This window comes from Sciurus carolinensis, chromosome 7, assembly GCF_902686445.1.
Source record: "Sciurus carolinensis chromosome 7, mSciCar1.2, whole genome shotgun sequence".
In the NCBI taxonomy this organism is placed as follows: Eukaryota; Metazoa; Chordata; class Mammalia; order Rodentia; family Sciuridae; genus Sciurus; species Sciurus carolinensis.
The window spans coordinates 124,284,227-124,306,176 of NC_062219.1; the positions used below are offsets into that span (position 1 = coordinate 124,284,227).

General features: G+C 40.7%; 1 pseudogene; it reads right to left on the reverse strand.

The window, feature by feature from the left end:
- The window catches only part of LOC124989344 (patr class I histocompatibility antigen, A-126 alpha chain-like), a 34,261-nt pseudogene extending 22,502 nt beyond the window's left edge, over positions 1 to 11,759 (reverse strand).
- Between the last annotated feature and the right edge of the window lie 10,191 nt (positions 11,760 to 21,950).

Sequence of the window (21,950 nt, forward strand, 5' to 3'; positions counted from 1 at the left end):
CAGCAGAGATTTCCACCTAAACTGAAAATGAAACTGGGTAACAGGCACCCTGGGCTTTTCCTGGGTGGAGGATCCCTTCGGGTCCTGCAGCCTCGGGGTGTTCCCCGGACCTGGGGATCCTGGACGACTTGGGCTGGTCTAAGCGGGATGCGAAGGCCTCATGACTTCCGACTCGGGCCGAGGGTCACTTACCACCTTCACTCTGGTCGTAGCGTTCGAGCGTGGTGCGCAGGTTCACTCGGAAATTCTGTGTTGTGCTTGGCGATCCGCGTCCCCCGGTCCCAGTACTGCGGCCCCAACTGCTCCACCCACTGCGCCCGCGGCTGCACCCTCGCACTCCCGGTGTCGGCGCACGAACTGAGTGTCCTCCACGCAGGAGATGAAGCGGGGCTCCGCGCGGCCGGCCGGGACACGGCGGTGTGGAAATACCCCAGGGAGTGGGCGTCTGGGGGCGAGAGCGGCTGAGACCCGCGACCCTCCTCCCTGCGCGGCAACCCGGGTTACAGGTGGATGGCTCAGGGAGTGCAGGAAGGGGTGCGGAAAAGGGGCCCTGGGGACGCGAGTCAGGGGAGGGACCAGGGCGGGGCCGAAGTGGTGGGTTTGAGCCCGGGCGACGGGCTTAGAATGAGTGAGGGAAGGGGTGGGGCGGGGGTGGGGGTTGCGGACCCGCCGCGGCTGAAAAGCGGCTTCCCGGAGTCCTGCCCCTCCGCTGGGCGGTCCCCTCTCACCTCCGCAAAGGTTTCCCTCCGATCCCGCGCTCACCTGCCCAGGTCTCGGTCAGGGCCAGAGCGCCGAGAGCAGCAGGAACTGGGTGCCGGACGACGCGACCCCATCCTCTGGATTTGGGGACTGCGGTAGTCCAGGCAGGCGGGTGAGGACTTCAGAACTGAGAGCCACGGCGATGCTCTTGGAACCAATCACATCATGGGAGTGAAAACTGGGGCCTCCATGATTGTCCAGGCAGAAGAACCTGGCTCAGGTTGGGACAGGGAGAAGTGAAACTCCCGGGAGACTTTGTCCTGATTACTCGCCTACTGCACCGAGAGCTGTTTGTCACATTATCTCCCTGATCCCTGGCCCAGGGAGTAAGTTAGTGGTTCTCAAACGTTTTGGTTTCTGGATCTCTATTTACTCTTAGAAAGTAGTTGTAGAAAAAGAAAAAGATAACTTATGGACCTCAAAGGTAATTATGTTTAGGGGGATTATATCTATTGATATTTGACATTAATTACAATCATTTAAAAAGATATTTGATTCATTTTGAATATTAATAACTGATTTCATATTAACAAAATAGTTTTAAAGAGAAATAGTTACTTTTAATAAAAGTATAATAAGAGTGGATCTTTTTACCTTTTATAATTAAAAATGTTTTTATTAGTGCATTATAGTTATACATAATATTGGGTTCGTTTTGATACGATCAGACATGCTTGGAATACAGTTTGGTCCATTTTAGTCACCAGTACGTCCTCTTTTCCTCCCCTCTTCTCTCCTCCTAGTCCCCTTCCTCTGCTGTTCTTCTTTCTGTTCATTTAATGTTTTTAAAATTGGTGTTTTATACATACACATAAAGGTGAAATTCACTGTGGTATGTTCATATATGTTCACAGCATAATTTGGTCAATTTTTTCCCCACATTTTCTCTCTTTTCCATTCCTCCCCCTGTTGCACTTTCCTCTACTCCATTGATTTCCTTTCGAACTCCCCTCATAGAGCTCTGCAGCATCCCCGCCCTGGAAGTGCATTGATCTGGTCTGTGTAGACAAGATTTGAATCAACAATACTTTTCATTCCATGCTGCCTTGTGAGAAGGGAAACTGAGAGCTATTTCAACCAGCTTCAGTTTTAGGTCATTCCAAATGGCAGCTTGGTGAGCAATACAAAATTAGGAAGGGGTTAAAAACTACCAGCCCTTGCTGACTCTCTCTCTTTCCCCCAACCACCCCTCTCTCTGTGCATAAAGAAGAACAGTTGGCCATAGGCAATCATCATCTGTTCTTGTCTTGACCATCTCAGAAGTGATGGTTCCTTCATTTTTCATTAAGAATCTTTTCTCCCTCCCCTGCCATCTGCAGGACTGATTGGTTCATGGACATGTACACATATTTGTTTCTTTACTCATTTTTAGCATTTTAAATGTAGTTATTTTTCCTTGCCTTGTCTTTGGGTTTGTTTATTTTGGTTTGTTTTTGTTCATTTCTCTTTCTCATTTTTCCTCTTTCGCTACTGGTAAAATTCTCTTGTTCTCCCTTTGTTTCTCCTATTACTTTGTTTCTTCCTATTTTTTTCCTCCTTCCTTATAACCATCACCCATTGCATCTCTTCTCCAGTCTCTCCGTACACTTTTTTGAAATTGTAAATTCTCTTCTACCTTCCTACCACATTTTCTTTCCCCTTAATGAACTGTATTTTTATCATCTTTTAGAACTAATTGGTTTATGCCTCCACCATTCAAGCTGTTGCAATTATTACTGCTATAGGAGACATAGTTGGCATTTGCTGTTTGCTTTAATACCAGATCTAGGTCATGGTTACTTGTTGATTTTGCTATTGGCAATTTGAGGCCCCACCATTCCCATTCTTTTGTGGTAATTAACATTGCAGATGTTGTAGTAAGAACCAGTTATTTACCATAAGCTGTATATTGTATGCATCTTGTTTTGCCATTACTTGTTTCCTCCTATTCTGTGAAGTACTGGGAACCTACAGGGACACTACAAGTTTGCTGTGTAGAGACTTTGCTGCTGAACTAAACTCAGCCAAAAGACAGTATACTTTGCTCCACATTTCAGCTATAATTTAATACAAAGACTAGAAGAGATAAAAACCCAAACTAACAACCAGGCCCCAAGTAGGAAGGACTAGGAGTGGGCTAGCACCTCAGGTTCCACTCATGGACACCCACAGTTACAGCAAAAACAGAGAATTAATACAAAGGTCGTGGATTCCACACCTACAAGGAGGTCTCAAACTAGAGACCCCACTCTAGGACACTTCGGTAAGAGAAGGCTGTATCCTAAAAAGGCCCACACATAAGAACAGAAAAGAAATTCATCCTAATGTGTACATGAAACCCAACACAGGAACACAAGAAATGTGGAAAAATAAGGTAACACAACACTTCCAAAAGTTCATAATTACCAGGAACTGACCCCAAAGATATTTAAGTGGATGAAATATCAGAATAAGAATTCAAAGTAAAAGGCAAATTAAAACCACCCTAAGATTTCATCTAACTCCAATTAGAATGGCTATTATCAAGAACACAAACAATAATAAGTGTTGACGTGGATGTGGGGGAAAAAGGCACACTCATACATTGCTGGTGGAGTTGCAAATTGGTGCAGCCACTCTGGAAAGCAGTATAGAGATTCCTCAGAAAACTTGGAATGAACTCACCATTTGACCCAGCTATCCCACTCCTTGGTTTATACCCAAAAGACTAAAAATCAGCCTACTACAGTGATGCAGCCATATCAATGTTCATAGTTGCTTTATTCACAATAGCTAGAGTGTGGAACCAACAAGATGCCCTTAAATTGATGAATGAATAAAGAAACTGTGGTATATGTACACAATGGAATATTACTCAGCCATAAAGAAGAATAAAATTATGGCATTTGCTGGTAAATGGATGAAATTGGAGAATATTATGCTAAGTGAAATAAGCCAAGCCCAAAAAACCAAAGGCCGAATGTTTTCTCTGATAAGTGTATGATGATACTTAACTGTGGGGGTGGCAGTGGGGGAAGAGAAGAATGGAGGAACTTTGGATGGTGTAGAGGAAAATGGGGTGGGAGGGGGTGGGGGAAGGAAAGATAGTAGACTGAGACAGTATTACCCTATGTATATGTATGATTACATGAATGATGTGAATCTCCATTGTGTACAACCACAGAAATGAAAAGTTGTACCCCATTTATGTACAATGAATCAAAAATGCAGTCTGTAAAAATAAAAATTAAAAAAAGAAAAATATCTTCAAATAAAGACTAAGTTGCCAATAAAAAAAAAGAATTCAAAGTAATGATTATAAAAATGACCAATGAATTCCAAGAGAACACAGAAAAACAATTGAATGAGAAAGTCAGTATAGGACACAAATGAGATAGAGATACAAATAGAACCAAATAGAAATCTTAGAAATGAAAAACACAATAAAGCAAAATATTCAGTTGAAAGTTTCTCTAATAGAGTAGATCATGCTGAAGACAGACCATCAGAGTTGGAAGGCAAAGTGTCCAGCCTCAAACATTCAGATAGCATTAAAGAGAAGAAAATAGGTAACCATGATCAGAATCTACAAGATCTCTGGCACATTAAGAGAGTAAATTTAAGAATAATTGGAATGAAGGGGATGAGATGCAGGCTAATGGAATGAACAATCTCTTTAGGGAAATAATAACAGAAAAATTTCCAAACCTTGATAATGAGTTGGACATCCAGACAGTAGACACATTCAGAACCCGAAATAGAGAAGATGAGAAAAAGAAGCTCTCAATGCACGTTATAATTAAAATACCCAACATGCATGATAAGGAAATAATTTTTAAAATCTCAAAAGAAGTCACACTTAGAACCAAGCCAGTTAGAATTACTTCTAATTTTTCAAAACAAACTACAAAAGTCAGGTGGTCTTGGAATGATATGTTCCAAGTCCTGAAAGAAAATAACTGTCAATCAAGATTGCTGTATCCAGCAGAACTATCCTTAAAAATCAAAGAAAAAAAATAAAACTTTCTGAGAAAAGTAGCAACTAAAAGAATTTACAGCTGCTAAGCTGGCACAACAGAACTTACTTAAAGAAATACTCCAAACAGAAGAAATTAGAAAAAAACCCAGAGCTCATGAATGAACAAATCCCATTTGAAGAATAGCTAAACAAATGAGAAACAGGACCAAATGAAACATTAGAAAGAAATAAAAATGGGAGGAACTAATACATATTTCCCCATAATGACATCAAAGTTAAGTGGTCTGAACTCTCCAATTAAAAGACATAGACTGACAGAATGAATTAGAAAACAAGACCCAACTATATGTCATTCGCAAAAGATTCACTTTACAAAGAGTCACAGACTGAAAATGAAAGGATGGAAATTGATAAACCATGTGAATGTAGCCCCAAACAAGGAGTAGCTAGCTACTCTTATATCCAACAAAGCAGAATTCAAGCCACAATTAATCAGAAGAGACAAAGCAGGTCACTTCATACTTGTAGAGGGAACAATCTGAGAAGATATAATGATAGTAAATTCTATAGCCCAAATGTTGATGTAACTAATTACATTAAAGAGACACTACTCAAATTAAAGTCTTAGATAGACTCCAGGACAGTAACACTGGGTGACTTCAATGCAGTGCTCTCACCAATAGACAGGTCATCCAGACACAAGCTCAAAAAAAACTCTTTTGACCTGAAAAATATTATAAATCAAATGGGCTTAACAGACATCTGTAGAATAGTTCATTTAAAAACAACTGAATACACTTTTCTTCTCAGCAGCTCATGGAACCATCTTCAAAATAGACCATAATGTAGCCTACAAAGCAACTCTTGGCAAATACAAAAAAAAATATAATTCCTTACAGTTTATCAGATCATAATGAAATGAAATTAGAAACCAGCACAAAAAAACTCCTACAGAAACAACATCAATACATGTAGACTGAATAATACACATTTGAATGATGAATGGGTGATAGAAGAAATTAGGGGAGAAACTTAAAAATTCTTAGAATCAAACAAAAATAGTGATACAACATGCCAGAATTTCTGGGACACTATGCAGGCAGTTCTAAGAGGAAAGTTTATAGCTATGAGTGCCTACATAAGAAAATCAGAAAGATTTTATATAAACAACCTAATGATGCACCACAAGGTCCTTGAAAAAGAAGGCCCAATTCCAAAACCAATAGAAGGAAGGAAATTATTAAGATCAGAACTGAAATCAATGAAATTGAGAATAAAACATAATCTAAAGGATTAATTAAAGAGTTGTTTCTTTGAAAAGATAAACAAGATTGATAAGCCCTTAACCAAACTAACCAAGAGAAGAAGAAAGAAGACCCGAATTCATAAAATTAGAGATGAAAAAGGAGAAATCATCACAGACACCACAGAAATTCAAAGGATCATCAGGGACTATTTTGAAAACTTATACTCCAGTAAATTGGAAAACCTAGCAGAAATGGATACATTTCTTGACACATATGACCTGCCAAAATTGAATTAGGAAGACATAGGAACTATAAACAGAACAAAAACTAGCAATGAGATAGAAATCATAATAAAAAGTCTTCCAACAAAGAAAAACCCAATGGATTCTCAGCTGAATTTTACCAGACTTTTTAAAAAGAACTAATGCCGATACTTCTCAAATTATTCCATGAGATAGAAAAAGATGAAATACTTCCAAATTTATTCTATGAGGCCAGTATCATACTCATAGCAAAACCAAAAAAAAAAAAAAAAAAAAGGATAAGAAAACTACAAACCAGTATCCCTGATGAATGTAGATGTAAAAATTCTTAATAAAATATTAGCAAATTTTATTCAACTACATATTAAAAAGATTGTACATAATGACTGAGTTGGTTTATCCAAGGATGCAAGGATAAACATACACAAATCAATAAATGTAATAGACTACATAAATAGAAATAAGGACAAAAATCACAGTCATCTCAACAGATGCAGAGAAAGTCTTTGAAAAAATTCAGCACCCATTCATGATGAAAACACTGAAGAAACGAAACATAGAACCTACCTCAACATCATAAAGATAATATACAAAAACCAAACCAAAACAAAACAAAAACCCACAAAAACAAAGCCAACAAGATAGTGAATGGGGGAAAACTGAAAACATTTCCTTTAAAATCTAGAATAAGAAAAGTATGTCTACTCTCACAACTGCTATTTAAAATAGTGCTAGAAATTCTTCAAAGAGCAATTAGTCAAGAGAAGGAAACACAAGGGATAAAAATAGGAAATAAAGAAGTCAAATTATCACTGCAGATGATATGATCCTATATTTAGAAGATACAAAAAGCTTCACCAAAATACTGCTAGACCTAATAAATTCAGCAAAGTATCAGTTTACAAGATCAATATTCAGCTGGGTGTGGTGGCACATGCCTGTAATCCCAGTGACTTGGAAGGCTGAGGCAAGAGGATCACAAGTTCAAAGCCAGCCTTGGCAATTTAGTGAGGCTCTAAGCAACTTGGTGAGACCTTGTCTCAAAATAAAAAATAAAAAAGGGTCGGGGATGTGGCTCAGTGGTTAAGTGCCCCTGAATTCAATCCCCAGTACCAAAACAAACAAAAACCCTAAAATCAACGTAAAAAAATCAATAGTTATAGTTCCTATATACCAACAATGAATCTTCTGAGAAGGAAATCAGGAAAACAATCTCATGGACAATAGCCTCAAATACATACATACATACATACATACATACATACATACGTACATACCTAGGAATAAATCTAACCAACGTGAAAGACCTCTACAATGAAAACTATGGAACATTGAAGAAAGAAATTGAAGAAGACCTCAGAAGATGGAGAATCCTCCCATGTTCATGGATACTAGGGATCAAACCCAGGGCCTTGAGCATGCTAGACAAGCACTGTAACCCTAGATCTTCTTATTTTATTTGAGACAGGGTCTTGCTAAGTTTCCCAGGTTGCACTTGAACTTGTAATCCTCCTGCTCAGCCTCCTCAGTAATTGGGATTACAAACTTGTGCTCCAAGCCTGATTTTTTTTTCTATTTTTTTTTGTCTCTTATGTCTGAGCATAAGTAATTCATTTATAATAACTGTCTTAATGTTAAGTTAGTCTGGATTGTTTTTCTCTGCTATATGCATTGCATTTTCTTGTTATCATTGCATACTTGGTAATTTTTTATTTGATGTCACAAGTTATTCACTGATAGCATCACATTTATGATATTCTTCTGAATACTCTGTCCAGTGTCCTGCAAACTATGAGGTTTTCCAGCATGGACAGTGGAAAACAGACACTTTCTTCTCCCCTGTATCTCTAGGTACCATTGTTCCCTCTGGTGCTTTTGGACTATCTTTTCCTGTCCTTGAATGGTGTTTTTACATGTGTGTGCTGATGAACCCAGGACTCCAGAGGCGCCCTCTAGATTTAGGTGCTATTATTTTCAGCAGCCTTCACTATCTGCTTTCCTTGCATACTCTACTGTTATGGCCTCTCCAAATACATATCTCTGTGCCTTCAACTCCCTTAGGCTTCTGGATTGTGTAGGGCTCTTCCTCCCTGCACTGTGTCCTGGGAACTGCATCCAGGAAGGAAGATGGACAACTGTAGACCTTGTCTCTCATTCCTTTTCTCTCAGAGATTGCAATCTCTATCATACTTATCCAATGTCTGAAAGTCTTTCTATATTTTCATGTGCTTTTATGAATTTCTAGTTTTTCTTAGTCCATTATGACTCCAAGCAAATGTTGATGAACTGAATTTTTAAAGTGACTGTTACGATTTTACTTTCTAATAACTGAATTTGGTGTCTTTGAGAAATAGAAGGTCATGGGTAGTTTCCTGCTTATGCAGGCATCTTGAAAGTTGTCATATTTTTCTTTATTCATAATACTGGTTATGATGTTATTTTCTGTTTCTTAATTCACATATGGACATCTATGAGCCTCTTTCTACCGATTTTCAATCCTGTGCTTACACATTTGTACTTAACACATTTTCCATTTGTGCTTACACATTTCTTCTCTAAGCTTCTAATTTCCTTTTGTAATGAATTGTGTAAATTGTTTGACATATTGGCTAAATATGGATTCCTATAGAAATATTTATTCTCTCCTTCAAATTTTGAGTCAGTACCTACCCATGGACATTTATAAAACAAAATTATGGCTTAAAGTTATTTGACCCAAAATAAGGCCAATGAGGACAACAAGCCTGCGTCAAGCCCTTGGGTCTGCTGAGAGCACTTTGATCATCAGCAATTGGTATAGCAGTTTGAACAACTCAGCTCAACATCTCCACTGAGAGCCTGCAAAATCCTGTGCTCAGACATGCCACTTCTCAACTCATGCTACTCTTATCTTTCTGATTACAATGTCACAAATATTTGGTGTTCTCTTTACTTCCTCTTTCTCATACCCCAGTCGTGTACATTAGGAAGTGCTGTAAAGTCCATCTTCAAAATGTGTGTAGCAACCAAACACTCTCACTATTTCCTCTGCTTATACTCCAGGTAAAATGACCGGTATTTCCAGCATAGGACTGACAAGTTCCCTACAGTTTCCCTGCTGCCTTGCTAGTCCTTCCTTCTCAATTCTCTTGTCAGGTCAGCATTTAGAGTGAATCTTTGAAAAGATGCATGATGTCTGTATTTGTTCAAAATTGCCACACTTAATGCAAGTTCCTTCTGTCAACCTCCAGATCTTCAGTGACTGGCCATGCCTCTGAGCTCCTGTCTGGGACCCTGCTTAGGACATCCCATTAAATCCCATTAACAAGGCAGGGTACACTACTCCCAGGTACTTGAAACCACCAGTGGGACAAAAATTCAGACTCTGTACTTTCCCTGCCTATGATTTTCTTCTTCCACAAGACAAAAGTGACCACAGCTCTAGTGACAGTTCCAAGGAGAACCAGGTCAGCAACAATTCCCTTGATGGGGATGGTGGACCTAGGGAGTGGCTCTGGGAAGGGAAGGGAAGCTAGATGAAGAACCCTGATTCCCCAGCTCTCAGCTCTGATCCTGCTGAGGGTCTCCAGAAAGCCTTCTGCTTTCCTGACAGCATGCTCTGTGCCTTCATCCCCTTCTTACCCCATCTCAGATGAGGGGCTCAGACAGCCCCTCATGATGCACATGGCATGTGTATCTTTGCTCCTATCCAGCAATCATCACCACAGTCACCCATTCTGGAAGTTTCCATCCCCTGCAGGCCTGATCTCCGTAAGTTCCATGTTCTGGGTCTGGTCCTAGCCATCTCATTGGTGGTTCAGGGTGATCTCCTCAGGGTAGAACCCCAGGGCCCAGAACCTCAGAGTAACATCCCTTTCAGGGCTAGGGTGGTGAGTCACCTGTGTCTTTGCAGGGTCTGAGAGGAAGAATAGGGAAATTAAGAAATTTTTGCATTGTCTCTCCTGAACTACCATCAGAGAATGGAAAGCATGATTGGGATAGGGGAGGGAGCACAAAATCTGGACACAAGCTGGGACTTAGGTTTCTGGCATAATCTATTCCTTGGAAGGTTCTAGAATCAGGTTGAGACAAACCAGTGTAAGAGGCTTCAGGGTCTGAGAGGGACTTCATGTTCTGATCTGGGTGGTGCCGAGAGATGTGGAAAAGCTGAAGTCAGACCTCCAAAGACACTAGGCTGGAATGGACCTGATGGTCTGCCAATAATACCAAGTCTGCTGCCAGCAAACTGTGGTCAGTTATTTATTGTCTTTCCCACCAGGCAGGGAGAGAGAGATCAAATCCTTACTTGTTTTGAAAGTGTCCTTCAGTTCCTCTCTAGTATAGCATCTGGGATTCCAAGCCTACTCACTTTCCTCTGGAGGAGGAGCAGAGAAGTATTGTAGCTTGGGTGCTTTCTCCCCACCTTGTGGGAAGTGGGCGGAAGAGATCTGCAGATCAGGCAGTTGTCATCAGGTATCAGCCCCTCATACCTAAGCGCTGCAGTTTCCTTCCCGGTCTCCAGATATCTGAGGAGCCACTCCACGCGGGTGCCCTCCAGGTAGGCCCTGCGGCGCTCTGCGCCACCTGTCGCCTCTCACTTTTACTGGGTGATCTGAGCCACAGCGTCTGCCGCGGTCCAGGAGCGCAGGTCCTCGTTCAGGGCGATGTAATCTGCGCGGTCGCTGGCATACTGAAGGAACCCGCGGAGGAGGCGTCCCTCAGTTTCCACGTCGCAGCCACACATCCTCTCGAGTGTGTGAGAGGCTGTCCCCGCCCCACAGTCAGTCGCGTCCCGCCCCGCCCGCCCAGCGGATTTTCCCCCTAAAATGAAAACGAAAACCGGTCACAGTCCCCGCGGGCTGGTCCCTCAGTTTTGTGGTGAAGCTCGGACCAGGGAATCCCTGCCGTCTCAGGACCATCCATGAGGGACATCAGGGGTGTGACATCCGTTAAGGGTCCGGAGTCACTCGCCGCGCTCACAGCGCTCGCTCTGGTTGTAGTGGCTGCGCAGGATGTTCAAGCATATTCGGTGATTCAGTGCAGAGTTCTTGGAAATCCGTGTGTTTTGGTCCCAATACTCCCGCCGGTCTTGTCCGGGATTCTCCGCGTCCGCTGTCCAAGCTCACGAATTGCGCGTTGTAGACCACGGAGATGAAGCGGGTCCCCGCGGCCGGGCCGGGACACGAAGGTTTCCATGTACCTCAAGGAGTGGGAGCCTGGGGCTAAAGCGGCTGAGACCCTTCTGTCCTCCTGGCCCCGGACTCAGGTTGACAACACCAGGAGGAGAAGAGCGGGTTCCAGAGACGCTAAGGGGGCGACGGGACGCGGGAGGGCAGGACTTGGGGGCGGGAGTGGAGGGTCAGGACCGGCCGCGCCACGCTGGGGAGGGTCCGGGCCGGGGGCGGCGGGACGCAGCTTCCTGAGGCTCACGGGACCGTCCCCTCGCTCCTCCCGCGCAGAGGCCGTTTTCCTCCGAACCCCGCACTCGCCCGCTCAGGTTTCGGTCAGGGCCAGGGTCCCCGACAGGAGCAGGAGAAGGAGCCGGAGCAGGATTTTGGGCGCCATCATCCTCATCCTGCTTTTGGAAATTCTGCGTCCCGGCCGCTGGATGGGGACTCTAAACGGAAGTGCGGTTATGCTGATTGCCTTCTCCAGGAGCAAGACACGCAATGGGAGTGAGAACTGTATCCAGGTTGGGAGAACAAGAAGTCAAACTCCAGGGAGACGGGGAATCAATACCCAGTGTTCTGCCTCCACACCCCAGACACCGCTCTAGTTTCTGAGAGTCACGCCCAGGGACCTGGGGCTTTGCCCAGAATGCAGTTTCTGTACCAGTCACAGTGTCCCTTGATTTCTGCCTCAGGGGGTAAATAAGCAGTTCTCAAACGTTTTGGTTTCAGGGTCTTTACATACTCCTAGAAAGTAGTGTGTACTCCACAGGTTATCATGTTTATGTGGATTATGTGTATCAGTATTGCTGTATTAGAAATTAATTACGATTTAAACATCTTTTATTCTTTCAGAGTATTGATAACTAATTCCATGCTAACAGAAATAGTTGTTTCAGAGAAATAACTTTTCCAAATAAAAACATTTAATAGAAGAAAACTGGATCATTTTCTTTTTACAGTTTTGAAAATTCTTTTTTTTTTTGTCATTAGAAAACTGGTAGATATTCATATCTTCTGTATTTAACCTGTGATTTTGTTTGAAATAAAAAATGCTGCCTCACACAAATATGTAGGAGGAATGTTTTCAATAACTGTGGCTATTCATCTTTGATAATACAGTAAATGACACGTGTTAACTTCTTAAGGGTTTTTGCCATATGGACACTGAAACATTATCATTGAATATTTTGTATTCTTTTGCAAGTAAGTCTGTGGGTGTGTCTTGCACATAGAATGGATCTTGTGCTAATTCATGATATTTTTCAAAGTCATGCATTGATGAATCAAGCTGTATAGCCTTCTGGTGTTAATACATTTAAATGCAAATAATCAAGAGGGTTATATGTTGATATTATCACAGATTTCACTAGAAAGTGTTATAGGTACTTGGGAGTCTGTCAAGTTGATAGTGTTGGATTTGGGTTCTCCCAGATTCTGAATTTCTCTGAGAGCATATATTTTATCATCAAAGTATTGCTATCTGTGGATTATCTCAAAGGGAGAGACTCAGGTCATTTTTTAGAATGTTGACCACATACTGAAGTCTAAAGAATAGTTTCTCTGTCCTTCATTCTTTTAAAGCAGGAATGGTATTCCAAAAAACGGGGCTGGTACAACTCACCAAATGGTTTTTGTTGACACAAACACCTACTTTGAATATGCAGAAGTGCTTTATGGGTACTTCCCGTTTTATCAACTAAGTGTTTTTATAATGTGGATTCCGGAATGGAGATTTAATAAAGTAAATGATTTTTAATACTTTAACCAGGACATGTTTAAGTGAACCAGCATTCTTTTCCTTCTGCAATGAAAAGGTGCTCAAGAAAACATAAATACTAATGCAGTTTGTTACCATAGCTTCCATCTTGCCAATGGTTTTACTTAGTTGCAAAAAATGTTTTAGCAATATAAAAAATGTTGTTTTTATATTGATCCTATTAGATCCTGTGCAATAATCTGAGCAACTTCAAGTGTCCCACAGATCACAGTTTGAGAACTGCTGCTCTGAGTGAAGTGGAGAGCTTCCAATTGGCTCCAACTCCTTTGCTTGATCCTCTGCTACTTTTCTCAATAATTGCTAAAACATGGAAAAAGAAAAGGTGTTTGTGAATAAGTAATTATGCACTTGTATATGCAAGTATAAGCAGAAAGAAACAAAAAGAAGTTCTTACACTTTAAAAAGTGATCATATAAGTGAATAATTCTATAGCTTATTTGGATGATTAAAGTAATACCAGAAAAGAAGTAGTACAACTGGAAAAGTAATGGTAAGGAAGACAGAAGAAATACAAGAGCACAAGGCTATCAATAAAGGATTTCAAGCAATTGAATGGTAGGAAATCCAAAATAATTGAGAATATGGAGTGATTTTAAAATCTCAAGGAATATCCTCAACATGTTCAGCCCTCAAAATTATACATGAATTGCCCCCAAACAATGAAAATAGACCCATGCCAAGATACATTGAATGAAATTTCAGAAAGTATATAGAAAAAGAGGAGACCCTGAACATTTTAAGAGACAGGAAAAAACAGCTTTGGAAGCTGGAAAACAATATTATGCACACTCCAAGTAAAAATATTTTCAACAGAGAATTCTGTACTAAGAGCTAGGGTGTCCTAAAGACATTTCAGATGTTTAGGATTTCAGTATTTTCGGTTCCATGTTCCTGAAGGATATGGCTAAATGAAGTGAGAAACAAAAATGATGGAGAAAACCAAGAAAAGGAGACACATGGATGTGGGTAAGAGGGAGCCCACACAAGAGAGGGAGGCCAAGTGTTCCCCCCATGAGGTGAAGGAGAACAGGGAGTCAGCCTCACTCCAGGTGTGAGGGCACCCAGTCCAGGTCTGGCAGGACTGAAGTTTCTAGGACAGGTATCTTCACAAAGACCAAGTTGGTGGAACCTGGATATGCGTGAATGTACTCGTGGAGACTGTCTTAGTCTGTTTGGCTGCTCTAACAGAACATACTGAGTAAATTATGAAGAACAAAAGTTTATTTTCTCACATTATTAACGTTGGGAAATCCAAGGTCATGTTCACTGGCATCTGACTGGGGCCCTCCTGCTGTTTCCTCAAGTGGTAGAAGTAAGAGGAGAGGGCAAGAGAGGTGGGAGGTGTCAACCTATTCCTAAGATAACAGTGCTGATCTATTTATGAGATTGGGACCCTCATGACTTACTAGCTCCCATTAGGCCCCGTCTCCCACAGCACCACACTGAAGATCAAGCTTGTAAAGTATGAACTTTGGAGCACACATTCAAACCATAGCAGACCCTGGGGAGAGTTTGGGAAAGTTCCAGTAATGAGTACAAAAGAAATTAAGCAAATGAAGGAAGAAAACTTGTTATTAACTGCAGGGAAGTTAAAAATCAGTTCAAGGGAACAAAGTAAGACAAGCTACAAGCTTAGTTGTGAATAACATTTCCAAAGTCAATTTAAACAGCATTGATCTAACCAAAATTATAAAATGACTGTTTTCGGGATAGGGGCATGTGAAGGGAAGGTGTCCACAAAAAGTACAACATGAAAGTGAAAAACCAAGAAGGAGCCCTGTTAGCATTCTATTTAGGGGCACAGAAGTAACAATAAAAGCATCAGGCAAAAGAAGTACATCAGGCTGCCTTTGGAGATCAGGAAGTGGGGCTGCATGAAAGATTGGGGCTATTTGTCTTTTTACCAAGTCTTGTAGAAGTATTTGACCTTTCACATGCTGTCCACGATTCCACTAGGAAAATTAAAATTCAATGTTTAAAAAAGACAACATGAGAAAAGGGGGCTCAGACATCACTCAAAGGGCATCAGAGAAATGGTGCAGTAAGGGGAGCTCAGGAAGTGAATTTGTAATGAGGGATTTTATTTTATTGACTGAGTTCAACTGTGTTTGTTTTAATGGAAAATATTGCAGTATGATTAATGCAGGTGAATGAGCCACAGAGAGTGGAACGTGATGATGCAGGGGAGGGAGGGCCAATCTTATTCCCACCTGACCTCAGACAGCAACAGACCATCCATCACTGGTGGGAAGATGGAGGAGGGCCGTTTCAGGTGTGGGGACTGTGATGGGATTGTGATGCAGTTCTTACCGAAGTCCTATTTTTTTTTTTTCCAAGTGAAAAGAGAAAGAATTTTGTCTGCTAGGAGTGAGGAGTGGGAAATTAGTACTGGGATGTTAGAAGGGAGGAGAAAGTGAGAAGTCCCCTCAGGAGGCCAGAGACCCAACTGACCTGGGAATGGCATCCTGAGAGGGCATGAGCTGAAGGAAAGAGGGAGAGAAAGAGAAACATGCAGCATTCAGGCTGGAGGAGGAGAAGAATAACAGACTAAAAGGAAATGCAATAGAATTTTTCCAGCCTAAGCATATGGATTATTTTTAACTTGTTATTTATCCTTGCCAGTATTTATAATTTTTCTACATCAAGTATGTGTTAGAGTCTTACATCACCTAATGACAAGAATACTTTCTATCAAGTGTGTTCTTATTCTGTGAAGCTAGTATCACCCTGCTACCAAAGAAGATAAAGACTCAAGGAAACAAAACTATATATATATCAGTATGCCTGATGAATATAAATGCAAAATCCTTAATAAAATAGTGCAATCTATATTCAAAAACACATTAAGAATATTGTACAGCATGATCAAGTGTGTTCCATCCAGAGATGCAAGTTTGGCTCAATATATGAAAATCAATAAATGTAATATATACACAAATAGAATTAAAGACAAACATCACATGACTATCTCTGTAAATTCAGAAAAAACCTTTCAACACAATTCAGTGCCCATCTTGTTAAAAACACTGAAGAAACTAGGAATAGAAGGCACTTGTGTCAGCATTGTAAATGCTCTGTATGTCAATCCAAAGCCCAACATCATGCTAAATGGAAAAAACTGAAAGTATTTTCTTTAAAAACAGGAATAAGACATGGATGGTCACTCTCACTATTCCTATTCAACATAGTAGTTGAAACTCTAGCCAGAGCAATTATGCCAGAGATGGAAATTAAAGAGCTACAAATAGAAAAGAAATCACATTATTTCTATTTGCTGATGACATGATCTATACTTAGAAGACCCCAAGAAAAAATCCACACTTTTGGAACTGATAAATTCAGCAAAGTAGCAGGATACAAATCAACATACAATATCAATAGCTTTACTATATACTAATAATCATCTTGCTGAGAAAGGAAATCAGGAAGACATTCCATTCAAAATAGCTGGAAAAAAAACCCTGAGAATACATTAAAACAGGAGGTGAGAGACGTGTACTGTGAAAATTATAAAATACTGAAGACAGAAATTGGAGAAGGCACTAGAAGTTGGAAAGACCTCCCAAGTTCTTGGATAGGCAGAATTAATATTGTCAAAATATGAGGAGTGATCTACATATTTTCTGAAATTCCCATCGAAATTCCAAGTACGTTCTTCATAGAAGTAGATAAAGCAGTCATGAAATTCATTTGGGAAGATAAAAGACCCAGATAGGGACGGTATCCTTGGTGAGAAAAGCAAGCAGGAGGCATCAAAATACCAGACCTTAAATTATACTACCAGGCTAGTAGTAACAAAAATGCATGTATTTGCACTAAAAAACAGACATGAAGACCAATAGTACACATAGAAGATACAGAGATAAACCCTCATAAATATAACAATCTCATACTTGATAAAGATGCATAGACATACACTGGAGAAAAGATAGCCGTTTCAACAAATGGTGCTGGGAAAACTGGAAATCGATATGTAGTAGAATGAAATTCAGCCCCTATCTCTCACCCTAACAAAAAACTCAAAGTGAATCAAAGACCTAGGAATTAGACCAGAAATCCTGCACCTGTTAGAAAAAAATGTAGGCCCAATACTCCAACATATTGGCTCAGGAACTGAATTCCTTAACAAGTCTCCTAAAGTGCAAGAAGTAAAATAAAAAAAAAAAAATCAATGAATAGGATGGCATCAAATTAAAAAGGTTTTCACAGCAAAGGAAACAATCAAGGCTTGAAAAGAGAGAGTACAGAATGGAGGAAATCTTTGCCATATGCTCCTCAGATCAGGTATTAATATCCAGGATATACAAAGAAAATTTAAAAAAGCATAATACTAAAACCAAAATAACCCAATAAATAAATGGGCAAAAGAACTAAACAGACACTTCTGAAAAGAAGAATTATAAATGATCAATGAATATATGAAAAAATGTTCAACATCTCTAGCAATTAGAGAAATGCAAATTAAAACTACCCTAGAACTTCCTCTCATTCCAGTCAGAATGGGAACTATTAAGAATACATGGAAAAATAAGCATTGGTGAGATTGTTGGGTAAAGAGTACACTCATACATGTGTAGTGGGACTACAAATTGGATCACCATAGCTAAACTATGGAACCAACCTAGGAACCCTTAAAAGAAGAATGGATAAAAAAATATGGTATATATACACAATGGAGTATTACTCAGCCATAAAGAAGAATGAAATTATGGCATTTGCTGATAAATGAATGGAACCAGAGACTATCATGCTAAGTGAAATAAATCAATCCCCCCCAACTGAAAGGTAAGATGTTTTCTCTGATATGTGGAAGTTAACCCACAATAAGGTGGGGGGATAATAATAGAATAGAAGTTCAGTGGAGTAGACAAAGGGAAATGAAGGGAAAGATGGGAGGATGGGAAAAGGAAAGACTAGAATGAATCTGACATAAATTTCCTATGAGCATATAGGAATAGACCACAGTGAATGGTGAATCTCACCATCATGTACACACACAAGAAATTCACTTAAAATGATAACTGTGGGTAAATGGGAGAAAGATCTGTAGAGAGAAGGGAGCAGGAGTTGTGGGGAGGGATGGGGAAGGAAGATACTGGAGACTGAATTAGAACAAGATATATTCCATGCTTTTATAATTAAGCTAAAATGGATTCTATGGTCATGTATAACTAAAAAGAACCAATAAAAAAGAGGAAATAAAAGAAAGAAAAAATTATCATGTTCTAATTGCTTATTAATAGAATTCTGGTATAAAATTGGTTTTGGCAAAATGAGCTTTTGTACTGTGGCCTTGCTAAATGGGGTTATTAATTCTATTAGCTTGGGGAGTTTTTAGCATTTTCCACATAAATTCTCATGCTTCCTGCAAATAAGGATAGTTTTATTTCTTCCTTTTTATTTGTATTTTTTTTGTTTCCTCCCGCCGCAAGGCCGCCGGGACCTCGTGTCTCATTAAGTTGCTTAGGGCCTCAATATGTTGCTGAGGTGCCTTTGAACCTGTGAAATGTCCTGCCTCAGCCTCCCAAGCCACTGGGATTTGTAAGATTTTTTTATTTGACTCTTGAAATAACTAGGGCATCCAGAATAAAGTTAAATAAAATGGTGAGATCTGGTGTGTTTACTTGGTTACTGATCCTAGGAAGAAAATGTTGAGCCTTTCATCTCTTGGGCAGATGCTTGCAGTAGCCTTTTAATTAAGGCATGGTCCATGTTGAAAGTTCCTTTCAATTTCTAATATGCTAGAGGTTTTATCATGGAATGAAGTCAAATTCAGATGAATGCTTTTTTTGGGGTCCCTCAATAATGAACATATGGTTTTTTGATCTTCATTCTATTAATTTTGAAAACATTAGACCAATCTTGATTTCCCATGATGTGACAAAAACCAACCTGAAGAGATGTACATTGCTTTATATACGTTTTTTGCATTTGATTTCCTTGCATTCTATTTAGATTTTTGAATGTAGGTTCATGAAGTATTTTGGCTGTTGTTCTCTTTCTTGTGATGTCTTTGCCTAGTTTTGGAAGAAGCAAAGTGGGAAGAGCAAACAAAGTGGGACAAAACTTCAAGGCTCTCAGCAAACCAAAAAGTCAATCCCTGTTTTAAGCATTTTCACTGCTGTGACTGAAAGACCCAACTAGAAACAATTTTAGGGGAGGAAAAGTTGATTTGAGTGCTCATGGTTTCACAGGTCCTTCCTCTAGGCTGTGGATGAGGCAGAATATCATGGTGGAAGAGTTGTGGTGAGGGGAAGCAGCTCACATGATGATCACGAAGCAGGAGAGGAAGACTCCACTCCCCAGGTTCAAAATATACACCCCAGACCCTCCCGAGCGACCAGAGTGACGCGGGAGGTGGAGGTGGAGGTGTGAAAGCTCTCCAGGCTCGTCTAGGTGTTCCGCGCCCTCCGTGCTGGCTGAGGAGGGGGCCTCCCGCCGCAAGACCGCCAGGGACCTCGTGGTCTCACTAAGTTGCTTAGGGCCTCAACATGTTGCTGAGGTGCCTTTGAACCTGTGAAATGTCCTGCCTCAGCCTCTCAGCCAATGGGATTACACACGTGCACCACCTCGCCCGACTAGCTTGGTACTTTGAAGTTTAATAGCTACATATTTGAGGTTTAAATGTAATGCTGGCTTTTTATTATCTCCTTTTAAGCAGATTGACTGTGATCTATCACATGAGGACAGGTGTGGATTTTTTCCATTCTTTTCTTTATGTTGGTGCTCAGGAAGTTTCGGATTTTGGTTTAGCTATATTAATGCAGCAAGTCCTAAAGCCATAATGTGGCATGCTATCCCTTTTGAGAGGTGAATAATACTGAATAAAAATGACTGACAGAAGTGGGGAAGATGGTTCCAGGACAAGTGTAATATCGGAATGGAATAGGATTATGAATATGAAGCCAAGGACTGAAGATTGTGATAAAAAAAGGGGAGCAGTACATCTTGGTGAAAAAGACCAATGATGACTGGTGGCAAGTTAAACTGGATGAGAATTCCAAAACCTTTTATGTGCCAGCCCAGTATGTAACGGAAGTCACCCGCAAAGCTCTAATGCCACCTGTTAAAGCAGCTAGTTGGAACTGCCAAATAATTCTGGTGAAAATGATGCAGAGTCCACACCTTCAGAGATCAAGAGAAAAATGTGAACAAATTGCCTGAGCTTTCAAGGTTTGGGAAGCCATCATCGTCTGTTCAAGGAATAGGTCTTATTTGTGATGCCAATCAGAATTTTGGACCCAATTTTAATCCAGGTCAGAACTCTCAATCTAAGCCTGGACCTGACCTATAATAACAGAAAGTTAACAGTGACTCACATTCTCCTAAGTTTGTAGCCAGAACAGGACACGCTTATTTGGTCACTTTCCTCGTCTGGAGTTCTTGGACATTGAGAAAACTAGCTTTTCCCAGGAACAGTCTTGTGATTCAGCAGGAGAAGGCTGGAAAGAATCCATCAAGATTCTGAATCTGGAGATGAGCTTCGCAGCAGCTCCACTGAACAGGACTGCTCTGCATTATGCCTGTGTCTATGACCAGCCCAAAGTGGTGACACTCCTGATAAAGATGAATTATGATGTCAACATCTGTGACGATGACAAGAGCACAGCACTCATTAAGGCTGTACGATTCCAGGCGGAGGAGTGTGCCATGATTTTGCTGCAGTCTGATGCAGATCCAAATGTGATGGACGCCAGTGGCAACACTGCCCTGCACTATGCCGTCTACAGTAGAACACGTGCACAGCAGCAAACCTGCTTAGGCACAAGGCGATGATTGAAGCAAAAAACAAGGATAAGCCTCACTCCACTAGTACTTGCGCTGAAAGAAAACAATCAGCAAATGGCAGAATTCCTAAGTGGACATGGGAGCAAGCATCCATGCGACGGATCATCACGGAAGAATGTCATTGATGCTTGCAGCAGACACAAAAGCAAAGGAACAGTCAGGCTGCTGCTGCAAAAAGGAGTTGACATATGTTGAAAGATCGCTCTGGTAGGACCGCATTGTCCTATGCAGTCAATTGCAGCGATAACCTTAAAGAAATAGCTGTTGCATATGAAGAAAAGCACGTGGAATGTTTCAAAATAAATACCCAGCAGAAGTACTTGCAGGAAAGACATCAGAGGAAGAACAGGCAAGACTTGATGTGTGTGAAGTTAATGAACTAAAGGATAAACAACACTGCAGGGGACCTGAAATAGAGAAAATCGAAACCCAGCGATGTTGGAAGGTGGTAAGTGCTGCTTGTGCCTCTAGTCATGATGAACTTCCAAAACCCAATAAATAGCAGTTGGCTCTTGAAAGGAACATCATGATCAGACAAAAATCGATATGGACATGAGAGGGGACATTGTCGAAGAGATTCTGCACATCAATTTTCTATGAAAAGGAGTTGGTGATCTTAATGAACAACTGCAATATTCCTGTCACAAGTGCATATCTAAATGTGGAAAAATCATTCCTGAGGCAGGAGGTTCTGTCTCTGGAAGAATGAAAAATTATGTTGGAAAACTGGAGGAGGAGAAGAAGGAATTAGAAGAAAAACTATTAACCCTTCAATCGAGGGAAAATGATTTGGTGGAAATTGATCCAAGAGGACAGTATGAAGCAGCAAGTGAAAAGACAGGGAGGGAGAAAACATTGGAGGAACGGTGCAGTCTTACAGGATGAAGGAAAGGCTAGCAGAAGTGAGTACTGAGCTTGCAAGACGTTGTAATGTTCAGAGAAACTCAGTGATCCTACTGCACACCACCGTGTTGAAATAACAGCATGCAGAACTGTGGCTGCAAGCTCTATCTCTCTTTCTTTTTTTTT